The sequence below is a fragment of the Oryctolagus cuniculus genome, chromosome 1 (assembly GCF_964237555.1).
Source record: "Oryctolagus cuniculus chromosome 1, mOryCun1.1, whole genome shotgun sequence".
Classification (NCBI taxonomy): Eukaryota; Metazoa; Chordata; class Mammalia; order Lagomorpha; family Leporidae; genus Oryctolagus; species Oryctolagus cuniculus.
In genome coordinates, this window is record NC_091432.1 from 229,052,549 (window position 1) to 229,070,270 (window position 17,722).

The following is a 17,722-nucleotide window of genomic DNA, read 5'->3' on the forward strand; positions in this document are numbered from 1 at the left end:
TGGCCATTTTTAAAGGGGCCACATCAAGGAGGGTGATTAGAGGGAAAAGCAGTCTGGGAGTCGGCTCACATTTGAAATAGTTGGGGACGTGGTTATTATTACTTTTTCTTTAATTCATTTTTGCCTGCAGACACCCAGCGTTGGAGGACATAACCACTGTTTTCGAAGTGGAAACCATTCTGTCTAGCTAGCCGAGGTACTAGCAAGGCGAGAAAGAGAAGGGAAGCTGATTTCAGCTCAGCAGGAGGCAGAACTGGACAACATTAAGAGCTGGCCGCAGGACTGAAGGTAGTGAGCTCCCTGAAATTTGAACTGCGGAAACTCGAAGCTCCTCCAAAATCCCCGCCTCTGAGCTTCCAACCCCAAGCTTTCCGTGACCGCTCAACAAAACGTAACTGAAGTCAGTTCACTTAAACCCCCCGTGTGAAGTTTCGTGATCGATAACGTGCACACTGAGACTCCCAGGGGGAATTTTTGATCCTGGAAGTCAGATCGCACCCCCCACACCAAACGCGGGCGCTCTTAGCAGAAAGGGAGGGGCGCTTCCTCCAGAGCGGAACCAGGTGTCGCCGGTCATGGAAGACGTAAGGCGCCCTCGGCCGTCACTTCACACACGCCGGCACTGCCCGCACGCGGAAGTGAGGGCCCGCACGTCGCGAACAACTTTCCGGAAAAGGCGACCGGGCACCCAGACGCCCACGGCCCAGGCAGCCGGGGCCGCGGGGCCGGACCACCGATCCCAGGGGCCCCCGCGGCGCCGCGCACGCGCGCTGGCGTGGCAGCAGCGCCGCCGCAGGACGCAGAGAGGCCAACCCGCGAGTGGCGGCGGCGGCGGTGGCAGCTCGCGGCGAGAGTGACGGCTCCGCGGCCCAGCGGCTGTCTGGCCGAGACCTCGGCCCTCGCCTCCGCAGGCGCCCCTCGGTGAGTGCCTGTCCCGGGTTAAGCCGCGTGAAGTGCGGGGCTCTCTTCCTTACCGGGCGGGCTGCTCCGGCCTAGGGCCGCAGCCGGCGCCTGACGGCCGGGCCGCCGGCTCCAGCTGACCCCTGAGCCCCGGGTCCCTAGGCCATTCCCTTGAGTGGCGGGCGACGTGGGTGTCGGGGGAGCGCTCGGCGGGGCCCACAGCGGAGCGGCGGCGGCGCGCAGGGCCCGGGCGGCCACTGGCGGACGAGAGGGAGGGACGCGTGGGGGATGGGATGGGAAGGGACCGGAGGACCGCGGGCCGGCTCGGGTGGGGGCCGGCGGCCAGCACCTCGCGGGTGGGGAGCTGAGACCCGGAGGCCCGCAGGAGAGGGTGTCGCGGCTCGGGAGTCTTTCGAGCCGGACCCACAGGTCTAAGGGGCAGCCCACCTGGCACAAACGCACGCCCTGTGCTTGGCAACTTTTCGCTCGCTGTTGGCGGATCCCGTCCCTCTTCCTCCCGCCTCACCTCTCATTGACTTGCGGAATTGTAGTGGGCACAGACCACAGAAATGCATAGGGTTCTGTGTATAAATCTGCGTAAAAACGGGGACGGGCTGATGTTCAGATGAGAGCTGAGTCTTAAGTGTTTTCAGTTTTAAATTTGTGACAGAAATCACAAGTTTTTGAGCAGCTTTGAACCAGAGAAATTTTTTTTAAAGCCTGGGTTCATCAATGGATAGAATTCAAGGGGTCTTTTACGTAGAATGGGGATAAAAAGACTTATTTATTTTTATTAATTGCTAACTGAAATATTTAATTAGCTTCTTTGGATTTGTGATATTCTTAGACCCATGGCTAGAACTTGTTATTTAAAACTGCACATGTGTTACCATATCAGGTTTTAAATTGTATTGCTAATATTTCAGCATTATTTGTTCTCTTTGCAATCACATGTATTTAATTATGCTTTTAAAAGTAATTTGAGGGGGCCGGTGCTATGGTGTAGTGGATAAAGCCACTGCCTGCAGTGCTGACATCCCACAGGGGCGCCAGTTCAAGTCCCGGCTGCTCCACTTCCTAGCCAGCTCCCTGCTGATGTGCCTGGGAAAGCAGCAGAGGATGATCGCTGTCCTTGGGCCCCTGCACCCACTTGGGAGACCCGGAATAAGCTCCAGGATCCTGGCTTTGGATTGGCCTGGCTGTGGCTGTTACAGCCCATTTGGGGGGTGAACCAGCGGATAGAAGACCCCTCCCGCTCTCGCTTTCTCTCCCCTTCTCTCCCCCTCTGCCTCTCTGTAACTCTGCCTTTGAAATAAATAAATCTTAAAAAAAAAAAAAAAAAGTAATCTGAGAATGGGACCATCAGCTTCACCAGGCCACCAAAGATGCCCGTGGCACAAAAGGATTATGGACTCCTGAAAAAGCATTAAGCTTTTTGGAATCTGTAAGTCTGCATGGAAGGATATTTAAATCTTTAGGTAAGAAAGAAGACAAAGCAGGCAAGATGATAGGTTAGGCAGAAGAGAATTTGGCAATCAAGGAACTAAAAGTTTGAATTAGATCAGAGTAGTTCTGAAATATAGAATAGACCCCAGATATTTGGGTCAGGTCATTGGGGAATCAGCAAAATAATCTCGGGAAGAAAGGGAAGTGAATGTTTCAACCCATAAATTTTTATTTATTTTTTTTTTTTAAAGATTTATTTATTTGAAAGGCAGAGTTAGAGAGTCAGAGGCAGAGAGAGAGAGAGAGGTCTTCCATCCACTGGTTCACTCCCCAGATGGCCACAACGGCCGGACCTGTGCCGATCTGAAGCCAGGAGCCAGGAGCTTCCTCCAGGTCTCCCACGTGGGTGCATGGGCCCAAGGACTTGGGCCATCTTCTACTGCTATCCCAGGCCACAGCAGAGAGCTGGATCAGAAGTGGAGCAACTGGGACTGGAACTGGTGTCCATATGGGAGGCCTGCACTGCAGGTGGTGGCTTTATCTGCTAGGCCACAGTGCTGGCCCCCATACATTTTTATTAAGGCACCTCCTTAGTTCCAAGTAATTGAAGCCCTGCAAACTCTTGTGTAAGATATGCAAGGACGCCGGCGCCGTGGCTCAATAGGCTAATCCTCCACCTTGCGGCGCCGGCACACCGGGTTCTAGTCCCGGTCGGGGCACCGGATTCTGTCCCGGTTGCCCCTCTTCCAGGCCAGCTCTCTGCTATGGCCAGGGAGTGCAGTGGAGGATGGCCCAGGTGCTTGGGCCCTGCACCCCATGGGAGACCAGGAAAAGCACCTGGATCCTGGCTCCTGCCATCGGATCAGCGCGGTGCGCCGGCTGCAGCGGCGGCCATTGGAGGGTGAACCAACGGCAAAAAGGAAGACCTTTCTCTCTCTGTCTCTCTCTCTCACTGTCCACTCTGCCTGTCAAAAATAAAAAAATAAATAAATAAATAAAATAAAATAAAAAATTTTGAAAAAAAAAAAAAGATATGCAAGGACATTGTAATGTTTGCTGTTCTAAATCATGTAGAGTGTTGTGCGGGGGAACCCTAATTTTTCTCTTTAGTTGAAAAGCAACAGAATCTTTCTTCAGCTACCGTTAATTATTGCTCTTCTTTTCATATGTGATGGGAAGTACTCATATAGATATAGAAGTAGAGGGTTGAGAAACCATTTTCTTTTTTTAAGATTTATTTTATTTATTTGAAAGAGTTAAAAAGAGAGAGGGTGAAGGAGAGAGCACTCTTCCATCCACTGGTTCACTACCCAAATGGCCATAAGGGCCGGAGCTGGGCCAAGTGGAAGCCAGGAGCTTCTTCTGGGTCTGCCACATGGGTGCAGGGGCCCAAAGAGTTGGGCCATCTTCTGCTGCTTCTGCAGGCACATTAGTAGGGAGCTGGATCAGAAGTAGAGCAGCCAGGACGTGAACTGGCATCCATGTGGGATGCTGATGTTTCATGTGGTGGCTTAACCTGCTCCGCCACAATGCTGGCCCCAAGAAGTTATTTTTCTTGAGATTCTGGTTCAGATTCTTATAATGCTGCTTCATTTGGCATTAATTTTCTCACTGACAGTCATTCTGTATGGCTTGAAATTTGCACCTGTTTGTAAAGCACCTGCCTGTCAACATCTTATGTGAGATTTTTTTTATACACTATGAAATAATAGCAGTAGTAGAAAACCACTGCTGCACACTTTTTCTGAGAGAAATAAAGGGTGACTATGAGAAGCAAATTATTTTATGAAACAGGTAGTTGGTGTTGAAAGAGTTGACTGAACTGAACACACCACAGCACTGGCTGAAGGAGGTCTTCCCTTCTCTTGTGTGCCCTTACACTGCCCCTTGTTTTCGTTATAGCACAGACCCATTTAGTGTCATTTTTGTATTTGAGTTTTTAAATCCTTTTTTTTCCTACTTGAATGTCAGCTCTACAAGTATAGGGCCTTTGTCTTCACAGTTGTGCCAGAATAGGGGCAGCACCTAATAGGTGCTTAGTAAATATTTGTTAAAGAAAGAAATGACTGAGTTAACTTATGGGAGATAAGATTTCTGTTTCTAGGAATAAAGTATGTTCATTTTAAAATTATTTTTAGGGGACAGTGCTGTGGCTCATTTGGTTAATCCTCCACCTGCAGTGTCGGCATCCCATATGGGCACCAAGTTCTAGTCCCGGTTGCTTCTCTTCCAGTCCAGCTCTCTGCTGTGGCCTGGGAGTGCAGTGGAGGATGGCCCAAGTGCTTGGGCCCTGCACCCACATGGGAGACCAGGAGGAAACACCTGGCTCCCGGCTTTGGATCGGTGCAGCACTGGCTGTAGCAGCCATTTGGGGGGTGAACCAATGGAAGGAAGACCTTTGTCTCTCTCTCTCTCACTGTCTGTAACTCTTACCTGTCAAAAAATTATTTAAAAAGATTTTTTTAGAGAGATATTTACTTGCTAGGAAAGAGGAAGAGACAGAAAGCTTGAGCTCAGTCTCTGTCCACTGGTTCACTCCTCAGAACAGCTACAACTGCCAGGCCAGAGCCAGGAGCCAGGAACCCTGTCCTGGTCTCCAACATGGCTGGTAGGGGCCCAAGCACCCAAGGCATCTTCCGCTGCCTTTCTGGTGCATTAATAGGAAACTGGATTGGGATGCTGGCCTTGCAGGTGGTGGCTTAACCCCCTGTGCCACATCGCTGGCACTACATCTTACATTTTTTAGAAAATAGGAAATTATTTCCGAAACACTATGTAGTAGTTATCCTTAGCTTTCTGTGATGATGTAGTAAAAGGAAGTACCTGTAGGTGAAGTTCTTACTTTGCCAAAGTTCTTGTACTGTGTAATCCTAGGTGTGTTATTTTAGATCCTAATGACTTGTCTGATATGTTCAGGACCACGGGAAAAAGGAAAAAAACAAGCAGTTCTAGAAGGGATACTGGTATTAGTATTAGCCCTGAATTACAATTAGCATTGAATTACAGTAGTGTTGCTTCATTTGGCATTAGTTTCTCACTGACAAATCACTTGTGTTTAATTAAAGAAATGGAAATAAGAGGTAAGTGAGAAAGCTTTTTTCACAGCAGATTGGTAAAAACTCTGAAGTCTCTAACAATATAAAATATTGGTGAAGATGTGGCAAAAATGGGAATTTTAGAAACTGTTGGTGGAATATAAATTTAATACAGCAACCTTTGGAGGCAATAGTATTTGTTGTAGTTACCAAAGTTGAAAATGGGCATACCCTACCCCATAATTTCATAATGATGTCTGTGAGGGAATAGGAATGGGAGGTGGTGACATAGTGGATAATATCTAATTTTTTTTTTTGTTGGGGGAGGGGGTGACTAGAAGCAACCGTAACAGTGTTAACAGTTAATTCTGGGTGGCAGAATACAAGTGTCAAATTATTCTTTGCACCTTTCCCTATATTCTGTTTTTTTTTTTTTTATTCTATAGTTTTAAAAAATTATTTATTTAAAAGGTAGAAAAATGAGAGAGACAGACAATAGGATATTGCTCCTACACTAGAATCTAGTGGACATTATCTTCACCAAATAGCCAAGTTTATATCAATAATGAAACTGGCATCATGTACCTCTGATTTGATAGGTTGAGAGAGACCTAAAATCACCTGTGTTATCATTCCAGCCAAAAATGACTGTGAAGGAATGTTGAGACAAATCCAAGTTGAGCATTTTATAAAACAAGTAGACTAAATACTTTACAAAATATTATTTCATGAAAAACTGGAAAAAGGCTGGAAAACCATTGTACATTCAAGGAGACAACTAAATGTAGTGCAACTTCCTTAACTGGATCTTGGATCCAAAACAAAACAAAAAAAACTAAGGACAGTATTGGGAAAATGGACAATGCCTTAAATATAATATATCCATGTTAAATAGCTTGAGAATTACAGCTGAACCGTGGGTATGTAGAGCTCCTTGTTTGGGAAATACATGCTGAAATATTTCGGGGCAGAGTCCTAACTCGGAAGTGGTTCAGTCTGGTGAAGTAAACATGGCAAAATGTTAACAATCAGCTAACTTAAGGAAAGGGTGTGTGGGTGTTTATTGTACTACACTTCTGGAAGGTTACAGTTTTTCAGAGGGTTGGGAAATAATATTTAAAAGTTACAGACTTCAGGTAGGCATTTGGTGCAGTGGTTAAGATACTGTTTGGGATGCCTGTATCCCTTACCAGAGTGCCTGATTTGAGTCCTGGCTCTGTTTCTGTTTCCAGTTTCCTGCTTGTGTGCACCCTGGAAGGTAGCAGGAGATGCTCAACTAGTTGGGTCCTTGTCACTCACATGGGAGACCAGATGGAGTTTTGGGCTCCCGGCTTCAGCCTGGCTGCAGGCATTTGGGAAGTGAACCAGTGGGTGGAAGATCTTTCTATGTGTGTCTCTGTCTCAAATAAATTTTTAAAAATTTTAAAGTTTCTATTGTAAAGGTCTTTTTTCCTTTGTAACTAATAAATAATCTGGAAAGTGATACTATTTTCTCAGAGTCATAGTTTTTCTTCATTAATTTTTTAATTTGCTTATTTGAAAGGCAGAGTTACAGAGAGGCAGAGAGAGAGAGAGAGAAAGAGAGAGAGAGAGAGAGATATCTTTCATCTGCTGTTTCACTCCCCAAAAGGGTGCAATGATTGGAGCTGGGCCAATCTGAAGCCAAGAGCCAGGAGCTTCATCTGGGTCAACCACGTGGGTGCAGGGGCCCAAGCACTTAGATCATCTTCCGCGGCTTTCCCAGGCCATAGCAGAGAGCTGCATCAGAAGTGGAGCAGCTGAGACTTGAACTGGTGCCCATTTGGGATGCTGGTGCCACTGGCAGAGGCTGGAAGCTTAGTGCACTGTGCCACATTGCTGGCCCCTAAGCCGTTTTTTAAATATAAGACTTTAAGTATGTTCTTGCAACTATACAAACAGGCATGATGTCTTGTGTTAATGTAACATGCTTGCTTGGTCTTGCCCCCGTGTTAATACCTGTACACCCACGCAGGAGCCTGGTGGGAAGCATCTCGAAAAACGTGTTCAGTTCCTTTTCCTACTTTGTCTTAATAATTATTTTCTGTGAGTCTTTGAAAGGATTAAACCATGGTTTTCCTATTGGAAAATTTAAAAGACAAAAAATTAGTCAGTGTTTATTAGCTTTTTTCCCTTTTGTCAAGATCAGAGTCAGATAATATCTAAGCCATTTTAATTTTGACCAAATAGGATTTTTTTTTTCCCCACTTTTTAGGACAGTCTAACCTCCTCTAGTCTCAGCCACTCTGAACTGTCTCCTTTTGCTTTCTAATGCAGAACTCTGATCTCTTCTTTGGTTTTACTTTCATAATTTATAACTCTTAACTACCTTACAAAAATACAAAATAATCTAAAAGTGCTTAAGACAGAATTGCAGAATGTTTGCAGATTTATGTACAGAAAAACTTGAGAAAGAATAAATTTTTGCAGAAACTATTTCATCTTTGCTGTCTCTTGTAGAACCCAAGGAATCTAACTTTGACTCTCCTTTTCTGAAACACAGTGCCTTTTAATATCTAACCATTTAAGGTTATAATGGGCCAACTTGAATTTTTAATTTATTTGAAGAGTGACAAGAAAGAGGGTGAGAAAGAGATCTTTCATCTGCTGGTTCACTCTAAATGCCAATAGCTAGAATTGGACCAGGCCAAAGCCAGGAGCCAGGAATTCCATCTGTATCTCCCACATGGGTAGAAGGAACCCACGTACTTTGATCATTTTCTGCTGCTTCCCAGGCACATTAGCAGGAAGCTGGATCTGAATAGAGGTGGCTGGGGCTGGCATTGTGGCACAGTGGGTTAAGTTGCCACCTGCAATGCTACATCCCGTAAGGACGTGGTTCAACTCCTGGCTGCTCCACTTTTCATCTAGCTCCCTGCTAATGTGCAGCAGAATATGGCCCAAAATACTCGGACCCCTATCACCCATGTGGGAGACTTGGGTGAAGTTATAAGCTCCTGGATTTGGCCTGGTCCAGTCCAAGCTGTTGAGGCCATTTGGGGAGTAAACCAGTGGATGGACGATCTCTTTCTGTCTCTCTGTCTCTTTCTGTAATTTCAAATAAACAAAATCTTGCAAAGTAAAACAATTTTTGAGGCCCTTGCTGTGGTGTAGCACAGGTGTAGCGCCTGCAGTGCTAGCATCCCATGTGGGCGTCGGTTTGATTCCCGGCTGCTTCACTTCTGATCCAGCCCTTTGCTATGGCCTAGGAAAGCAGTGGAGGATGGCTCAGGTCCTTGGGCCTCTGCACCCACATGGGAGACCTGGAGGCAGCTCCTGGCTCCTGCTTAGGATTGGTGTAGCTCAGGCTGTTGCGGCCAGTTGGGGAGTGAACCAGCAGATGGAGGACCTCTCTTTCTCTCTGTCTCTGCCTCTCCTCTCTCTGTGTAACTCTGACTTTGAAATAATAAAAATAAAAATCTTAAAAAAAAGATGTCTTTTTTTTTTTTTTAAAAAAAAAAAGCAAAACAAGATTTTAAAAAACCTTAAAAAAAAGGTAGAGGTGGGTCTTGAACCGGTCACCCCAAAATGGCTGTGGATATCCCAAGCAGCAGCTTAAACCCACTGCGCCATGATGCCTACCCCAGAAGGTGACTTCTTAAAACTTCTCTATGAGTAAGTTTCTGTTCCATTTGTTTCAAAGCATCATAGTAATAGTAAGGATAATTTTTATTGGTTTTTGTCTTTTTCTCAAGCATTATATAAACTTCTTGAATTTATGAATTCCGTAATTCTATAGAGGCATCTTAGTGGTTAATTTCTTTTTGAAAAGCTCTTGTAACTACCTAGATAATTTTTTTTGTAGTCTAGGAGGGTTTTTTTTTTTTTAGGTAGGACAGAGTCGATGGCAGTAATGCTGTTTGAAGTTTGATAATGAATACTTGGAGTTTTTATGAAGTGCAGTTCTGGTAAATGGGATGAGATGTACATGACAGCCTGCTTTCCTTGAGTCCTGAAACAAGCCTTACCCGTATTCCAGCTCAGCAGAAGTACAGCTGAGGCTCAGAGTTCCTTCCTGTTGTCCCTTTGGTTGTTTTGTACACCCGCTGTATTTATGGAAGAAGCTAAGTTTATCCACGGGACCAAAGCTTCCTCAAAGCCTGTGGGTGGTGACATCTGCTCAGAAGGTTGCGGAAGGTTGTGAGGGTTTTAGATTTTTCTTAGTTGTTTGGTTTATCTTGATGTCAAAACTTACATCTTAGTGAGTAGTCATTAGAGATCATTGAATTGGAAGAGATTAGATTTGGTGGTATTTAATTTCAGACTAATAAAATTAATGGAGGTTTATCTAATTGTGAAAGTTTCTAATACCCATTTCTAATTGGGTGGATATTTTTGTGTCATTTATTTCCTCTGGGAAATAAAGTCATAAAATTTGAATGCCATTACAGTTCTGCTTATTAGTGTATAACTTATTGTTGAATTGCCTTTATTGTTGCTTTTTTTTAAAGATTTATTTACTTGAAGGTAGAGTTACAGAGAGGGAAGTAGAGACAAATCTTCTATCTACTGGTTCATTCCTCAGATAGTCGCATTGGCTGGCTGGCCGTTTGACTGGAAGTGAAGCAGCTGGGACTAGAACCATATGGGATACTGGCACTGCAGGCAGCAGCTTAACGTGCTGTGCCACAGCGCCAGCCCCTATTATTGCTCTTAAAATTGCTACATCATTCAGTCATTTAGAAAAAAAAATTTTTTTATTTTTTTCATTTTATTTGAAAGGCAGGCCAGCACCGCGGCTCACTAGGCTAATCCTCCACCTTGTGGCGCCGGCATACCGGGTTTCTAGTCCCAGTCTGGGTGCCGGATTCTGTCCCGGTTGCCCCTCTTCCAGGCCAGCTCTCTGCTGTGGCCCGGGAGTGCAGTGGAGGATGGCCCAAGTCTTGGGCCCTGTACCCCATGGGAGACCAGGAGAAGCACCTGGCTCCTGCCATCAGATCAGCGCGGTATGCCGGCCGCGGCAGCCATTGGAGGGTGAACCAACGGCAAAAGGAAGACCTTTCTCTCTCTCTCTCACTGTCCACTCTGCCCGTCAAAAAAAAAAAAAAAAAAAAAAAAAAGAAAAAAAAAAGAAAAAGGCAGACACAGATCTTCGATCTGTTGGTTCACTCCCTGAATATCTCCAACAGTCGGGGATGGACCAGGCCAAAGCCAGGAGTCCATAATTCAGTCCAGGTCTCCTTTGTCAGTGGCAGCTCCTGGAATACTTCAGCTGTCACTTACTGCCCTCCAGGGTGAGCATTAGCAGGAACTGGGAGGAGCCAGAAATCCAACTAGGCGCTTTTGTGCTAAGTAATGGGGATACCAGGATGTCTTTAACCCTACTTCAGGGAACTTGGAGCCAAGTTGTGAAACAGCATTTTGTTGCAGACAGTGTAAAATGCAATGAGAGAGGGAGGTTACCCCAAATGAGGAAGTGTCTGAGTACAAGAATGACCTATAAAGACTCCTCCGTTTGAACTGAGTTCTGTCCTAAGTGGAATTTAACTGACTAATGAAAGGAGTGGGCAAAGGATTCTAAATACAGGGTGATAGAAGTCTGGTCTGTGAGAACCAGTCAGAATTGTCATTAGAATGTCATGTATCCCTGGGAAAATGTGACCTCTTTAAGGCCATGTCTTGCCTGTCTTGTTCCTCAGTATTTAGCACAAAGTAGGTCTTCATAACATTGTTGAATGAATGTGTAAAGGAAATGTGTTAAATAGAGCTTATGGCACCTGTCCATCCAATGAGAATGAACTCATTTCAGTATATTATTAATGCCTAAGAATTTTTATTTTATTTTTTAAATGCTGTCTTTTTTTTTTTTTTTTTTTAAGATTTATTTAATTATTTCAGAGGAGTTACAGAGAGAAGGAGAGAGGGAGAGAGAGAGAGAAGGGCTGGCGCTGTGGCATAGTGGGTCAAGATCCCACATGCAGTGCTGGCAACCCATATGGGTGCCGGTTTGAGTCCTGGCTGCTCCACTTCCAATCCTGCTCTCTGCTATGGCCTGGTAAAGCAGTAGAAGATGGCCCAAATCCTTGGACCCCTGCACCTGTATAGGAGACCTGAAGAAGCTCCTGGGTTCTAGCTTCGGATCAGCTCAGTTTTGGCTGTTGCAGTCACTTGGAGAGTGAACCAGCAGACGGAAGACCTCTCTCTCTGGCTCTGCCTCTCTCTGTAACTCTCTTTCAAATAAATAAAATAAATTAAAAAAAAAAAAGAGAGAGATCAGTCTTCCAACTGCTGGTTCATATCCCAATGGCTGGGGCTAGGCCAGGCCAAGGCCAGGAGTCTGGAGCTCCATCCATGTCTCCCACATGGGGAGCAAGGGCCCATGTACTCAGGCCATTTTCTGCTGCCTTCATAGGTGCATTAGCAGGTAGCCTGATCAGAAGTGGGGCAGCTGGGATCAAGCCAGTGTTCATATGGGGTGCTGGTTTGCAGGCTGCGGCTTAACCCACTGTGCCACACATCGGCCCCGATTTAGGGTTATTTAGTGTCGTAAGAGCAGAGGGAATGGACTCTGTTGTCAGGAGTTTCACCAGAGCTTCACAGAGGGTAGAGCTTTGGGGGCTGGGTTTTAAAGGGTATGTCTGAGTTCATTGAGGATAGGGGCCTTCCAGGCCTAATGGTAGCATTTGCAAATGTAGGTGATGTTAGGATATAGTAGGGCAGCAACATCTGATTTGGAGGAAGTAGAGAAACAGTGAGGTGAAGTAGGAGGTGTAAAAAGAGAGACTTCACGGCTGAGGGGTTGATGGCATTTCATGGACTGTGGTGAGTAATGTCAGCAGCAGCAAGGAGGACAGGAAGGAGACGGATGAGAATGTCAAGTGAATGGGAAGAGTTGGCTGTGAACTAGATGATCATCTTCAGTGTGTACTAACCTTTTCCAGTGGAGAACTGTTTTCGTCTTATGTTCACAGATTAGAAGGCACCAGATGACATTGTAAGAGTGCAAGTCAACTCTGACAACGTTGGTGACTGTCTAGGCTCAAATGCCCACCGAAAAATCTCAGCTGCGAGAGTTTTGCAGCCAGCTGGGGAGCCTGGGTCCATAGTGTTTGTCTCAGTGTCGATTATGGGCTTGCACCACATATTGTCTAATTCCCTGTTTTCTGTTGAAAAATTTGGATTCCAGAAAGATTATGGAAATTACTAGAAATTATATAGCTAGTTTTGAGCTCATAGTATACTTTAGAGTACTGTACCAAGAACTTTGTTAGTACTGTAAGTATTGAAATATTCTTCACATGAGGGCTTGCTGTGTGCTTTTCAAGTAACATTCTGGATTAATTGTTGGGTACTTTAAAAAAAACTTTCATATATTATTTCTTTCATGGAATTTGAGTGAATTTAGATTATTTATTTAGTCCTGAAGTCTGGCTAAACAGTTTTTTGTCTTGGAAGTTTCCCAAGAAAGGGAAGTTATCCATATACTGTCTTACATATTAAGAGTTGTTGAAAGAGTGGAGCGATTATAAACAGCAACCTTGGCTGTAGGCCATAATTATAGTCCTCATTGTTGGCAGGTGAGTGGCTTAGTGGTTAAAAACTGGGTTCTAAAGCTAGATAACCTAAATAATAGTCTCCATTTTGCCAGTTACAGATTTGACTTTGGGACAGATTGCTTAATTTTTTCAGTTTCCTCAGGTGTAAAATGTGGATACTTTATGTTTTTCTGGGGCCTGTGTTGTGGCATAATGAGTTAAGCTCATTATGGTTGCAATGCCAGCATCTCATATCAGAGTACTGGTTTAAGTCCCAGCTGCTCTGATTCTTTTCTGCCTCTCTGCTAACGTAAATGAGAAAGCAGTGAGAGAGGCCCAAATACTTTGACTACATGGTTGGAGTTCCAGGCTTCTGGCTTCCGGTTGGTCCAATTCTGGTGTAGGGCCTTTTGGGTAATGAACCAGTGGATGGAAGAAGGTATTTCTTCTGTCTCTCCTTCTCTCTGTCACTCTTTCAAGTAAAATAAAAATCTTAAAAAAAAAAAAAAAGAATATCTTTCAGGAATATTCCATAGGATGAATGAGAATGTTCATGAAAATAAATAGTTGGGGTCTGGCACATGGAAACGTGAAATGTGTAATTGTTACTGCTTTTTTTGGGGGGGGGTGGGGACAGGCAGAGTTAGACAGTGAGAGAGAGACAGAGAGAGAGACAGAGAGAAAGGTCTTCCTTCTGTTGGTTCACCCCCCAATGGCCGCTACGGCCGGCGCTGCGCCAATCTGAAGCCAGGAGCCAGGTGCTTCCTCCTGGTCTCCCATGCAGGTGCAGGGCCCAAGCACTTGGGCCATCCTCCACTGCCTTCCCGGGCCACAGCAGAGAGCTGGACTGGAAGAGGAGCAACCGGGACAGAATCCAGCACCCCAACCGGGACTAGAACCTGGGGTGCTGGTACCACAGGCGGAGGATTAGCCTAGTGAGCTGTGGCACCATCCGTGTTACTGGTTTTATTTACTAAACATCTATATACTTTATTACCACCAGTCAATTAAAATTCTTTTCCTGGGACTGGTGTTGTGGCACAGCAGGTTAAGTTGCCACTTGTGATCCTGACATCCCAAATTGGAGTGCCAGTTTGAGTCCTAGCTACTGTACTCCTAATCCAGCTTTTGCTAATGCTCCTGGGAATGCAGCGTATGAGCCCAAGTACTTGGGTTTCTGCCGTTCCTATGGGAGACCAGGATGGAGTTCCAGCTCCGAGCTTTGCCCTGGTCCAGACCTGACTGTTGCAGCCATTTGGGAAGTAACCAGCAAATGGAAAATCTCTCTCTCTCTCTTGCTCTTTCTCTCTCTCCTTCTCTCTCTCACTCTGCCTTTCAAATAAGTAAATAAATTTTAAAATAAAACTGTTCTCCTCAAGCTCAACCATTACTACCTGCGGCGGTTTATTTTTATTTTTTATTTTATTTACTTATTTTTTGATTTATTTTTATTTATTTGAAAGAGTTACAGAGGGAAGTAGAGACAGAGAGGTCTTCCATCTGCTGATTCACTCACCAGATGGCCGCAATGGCCAGAGCTGCGCTGATCCAAAGCCAGGAGCTTACTCCAGGTCTCCCATGTGGGTGCAGGGGCTCAAGGACTTGGGCCATCTTCTACTGCTTTCCCAGGCCACAGCAGAGAGCTGGATTGGAAGTGGAGCAGCCGGGTCTTGAACCAACACCCATATGGAATGCCGGTGTTTTAGGCCAGGGTGTTAACCTGCTGTGCCACAGCTCCGGCCCCCTGCAACAGTTTTAAAAATAGATTCACTGTATGGTAAAAGTTAATATAAAAACTGGCTTTTCTAAAAACAATTCTGTCTAAGAAATATATCTGCCTTGCTTCAATTAACCAGAAATTAGTGCAGAATATAAACAGCTAAGGAAATTAAAAAAAATTTTTTTTGAAAGATGGAGTTACAGAGATGGGGAATGACAGAGAGAAATCGATCTTCCATCCGCTGGTTCACTCCCCAAATGGCTACAAAGGCTGTTGCAGAGCCAGGCCAGAGCCAGGAGCTTCATCCAGGTCTCCCATGTGGGTTCAGGGGTCCAAGAACTTTTTTTTTTTTTTTAAAGATTTATTTTTTTTTTATTTATTTGAAAGAGTTACACAAAAAAGGAGGCAGACAGAAAGTTCTTCCATCCACTGGTTCATTCCCCAATTGGCTGCAGTGGCTGGAGCTGGGCCAATCTGAAGCCAGGAGTTTCTTCTGGGTCTCCCACATGAGTGTAGGGGCCTGGGGGCTTGGGTTATTTTCTACTGCTTTCCCAGGCCATAGCAGAGAGCTGGATTGGAAGTAGAGCAGCTGGGACTAGAAGCGGCATCCATATGGGATGCCGGCGCCCCAGGCAATGACTTTACCTGCTTTGCCACAGCTCCAGCCCCCCAAGTACTTTTACAGAAGCACCTTCCACTGTTTTCTCAAGCACATTAGCAGGGAGCTGGATTGGAAATAGAGTAGCCAGGACTGGAATTGGTACCCGTGTAGGGTGCTGGCATCATAGGCAGCAGCCTAACCTGTTGTGCCAAAACTTCAGCCTCAGCTAAGGAAATTTCATGTCATGAAGTTTCTGTATTTCATTTCTGATCACAGAGAACTGAAAGAAAAGTATTTTTAGTGTGATGGTTTATACACTGTTTAGTGTGTTACCAGATGTTATTTGGGTTCTGGAACATTGTATGCTGATTGGTCCCTTTATAGATGGTAGTTGTTTGTGATAAATTACAGTTTCAAAATGTTTTTGGTGCTGGCGCTGTGGCATAGCTGGTAAAGCCGCCACCTGCAGTGCCGGAATCCCATATGGGTGCTGGTTCGAGTCCCGGCAGCTCCACTTCTGATCCAGCGCTCTGCTGATGGCCTGAGAAAGCAATAGAAGATGGCGCAAGTGCTTGGGCCCCTGCATCTGTGTGGGAGACCTGGAAGAAGCTCCTGGCTCCTGAGTTTGGATTGGCTCAGATCCGGCCGTTGTGGCCATTTGGGGAGTGAACCATCAGATAGAAGACCTTTCTCTCTGTCTCTCCCTCTCTCTGTCTATAACTCTGCTTCTCAAATAAATAAGTAAATAAATAAAACTTAGAAAAATTAAGAAGGTAGTACAGTGTTGCCATAGACACTGCCAAGTTCCCTCACTTATATATATATATATATATATTTTTTTTTGACAGGCAGAGTGGACAGTGAGAGAGAGAGACAGAAAGAAAGGTCTTCCTTTGCCGTTGGTTCACCCTCCAATGGCCGGCGCGGCCGGCGCGCTGCGACCGGTGCACCGCGCTGATCCGATGGCAGGAGCCAGGAGCCAGGTGCTTTTCCTGGTCTCCCATGGAGTGCAGGGCCCAAGCACCTGGGCCATCCTCCACTGCACTCCCTGGCCACAGCAGAGGGCTGGCCTGGAAGAGGGGCAACCGGGACAGAATCCGGTGCCCCAACCGGGACTAGAACCCGGTGTGCCGGCGCCGCTAGGCGGAGGATTAGCCTAGTGAGCCGCGGCGCCGGCCTATATATATATATATTTTAATTTTATTTATTTATTTATTTATTTTGACAGGCAGAGTGGAGAGAGAGAGAGAAAGGTCTTCCTTTGCCGTTGGTTCACCCTCCAATGGCTGCCACAGCTGGCGCGCTGCGGTCTGCGCACTGCGATGATCCAAAGGCAGGAGCCAGGTACTTATCCTGGTCTCCCATGGGGTGCAGGGCCCAAGGACCTGGGCCATCCTCCACTGCACTCCCTGGCCACAGCAGAGAGCTGGCCTGGAAGAGGGGCAACCGGGACAGAATCCGGCACCCCGACCGGGACTAGAATCTGGTGTGCCGGCGCCGCTAGGCAGAGGAATAGCCTGTTGAGCCGCGGCGCCGGCTCAGTGATTCTTATTCCATAAAAATTTTGAATTTTTTTTTTTGCTTCAGCAACCTTTTGAGTCATAGTAGTCCTTTATTTTATTATTTAATTTTTTAAAATTTATTTTACAGGTAGAGTTATAGACAGAGAGAGAGAGAGAAAGGTCTTTCTTCCGTTGGTTCACCCCACAAATGGCCGCTACAGCTGGAGCTACGCCGTTCCGAAGCCAGGAGCCAGGTGCTTCTCCTGGTCTCCCATGCGGATGCAGGGCCCAAGAACTTGGGCCATCCTCCACTGCCCTCCTGGGCCACAGCAGAGAGCTGGACTGGAAGAGGAGCAACTGGGACTAGAACCCGGTGCTCATATGGGATGCCGGCGCTGCAGGCAGAGGATTAACCAAGTGAGCCACGGCGCTGGCCCCAGGAGTCTTTTTTTTTTTTAAAGACCAATTTTTTTTTATTTAAAAAAAATTTTTTTTTATTTATTTGAAAGAGTTACAGAGAGAGTTAGAGCCAGAGAGAGAGGGGTCTTATATTCTGCTGGTTCACTCCCCAAATGACTGCAACAGCCAGAGCTGAACTGATCCAAAGCCAGGAGCCAGGAGTTTCTTCTGGGTCTCCTACACGAGTGTAGGGGCCCAAGGAGTTGGGCCATCCCCACTGCCTTCCCAGGCCATAAACAAAGCTGTATCTGAAGAAGAGCAGCTGGGACTCAAACCGGCTGTATGCGATGTTGGTGCTGTAGGCTGGGGCTTTAACCTACTGTGCCACAGTGCTGGCCCAGGAGTCCTTTTAGTTAACATCTGTGATAGATGTTTCCTCTTTGGAATTTTTAATGTGTTTTATGTAACAAATTTTACCTTATCAGGATATGCTTCCTCTTCATGTTGTGGGTTAGAGTAGGTATGCTTGCTTATCAAGAATTGGCAGACTTTGACTGTAAAGGCCAGATAGTAAACTGTTTAAGGTGTGTGGCTCTTATGGCCTAGGGAGAACTCTGGCAACTATT

The 17,722-nt window shown here is 45.8% G+C and overlaps 1 protein-coding gene across 10 annotated transcripts in view; it reads left to right on the forward strand.

Annotated features, from left to right (window-relative positions):
- GAPVD1 (GTPase activating protein and VPS9 domains 1) overlaps positions 1–17,722 on the forward strand; it is a 106,074-nt gene that overhangs the window by 7,821 nt on the left and 80,531 nt on the right. For 2 of the 10 annotated variants that reach the window (XR_011382064.1, XR_011382065.1), the window contains exon 2: positions 131–921. The exons of 1 other annotated variant lie outside the window; for it this stretch is intronic. The gene's annotated coding sequence lies outside the window, so the exon portion shown is untranslated. Of the gene's footprint in view, positions 1–130; positions 922–17,722 lie in introns of those variants that run through there. 7 more of the 10 variants (XM_017350061.3, XM_017350057.3, XM_017350059.3 and 4 more) reach the window with 7 other exon arrangements.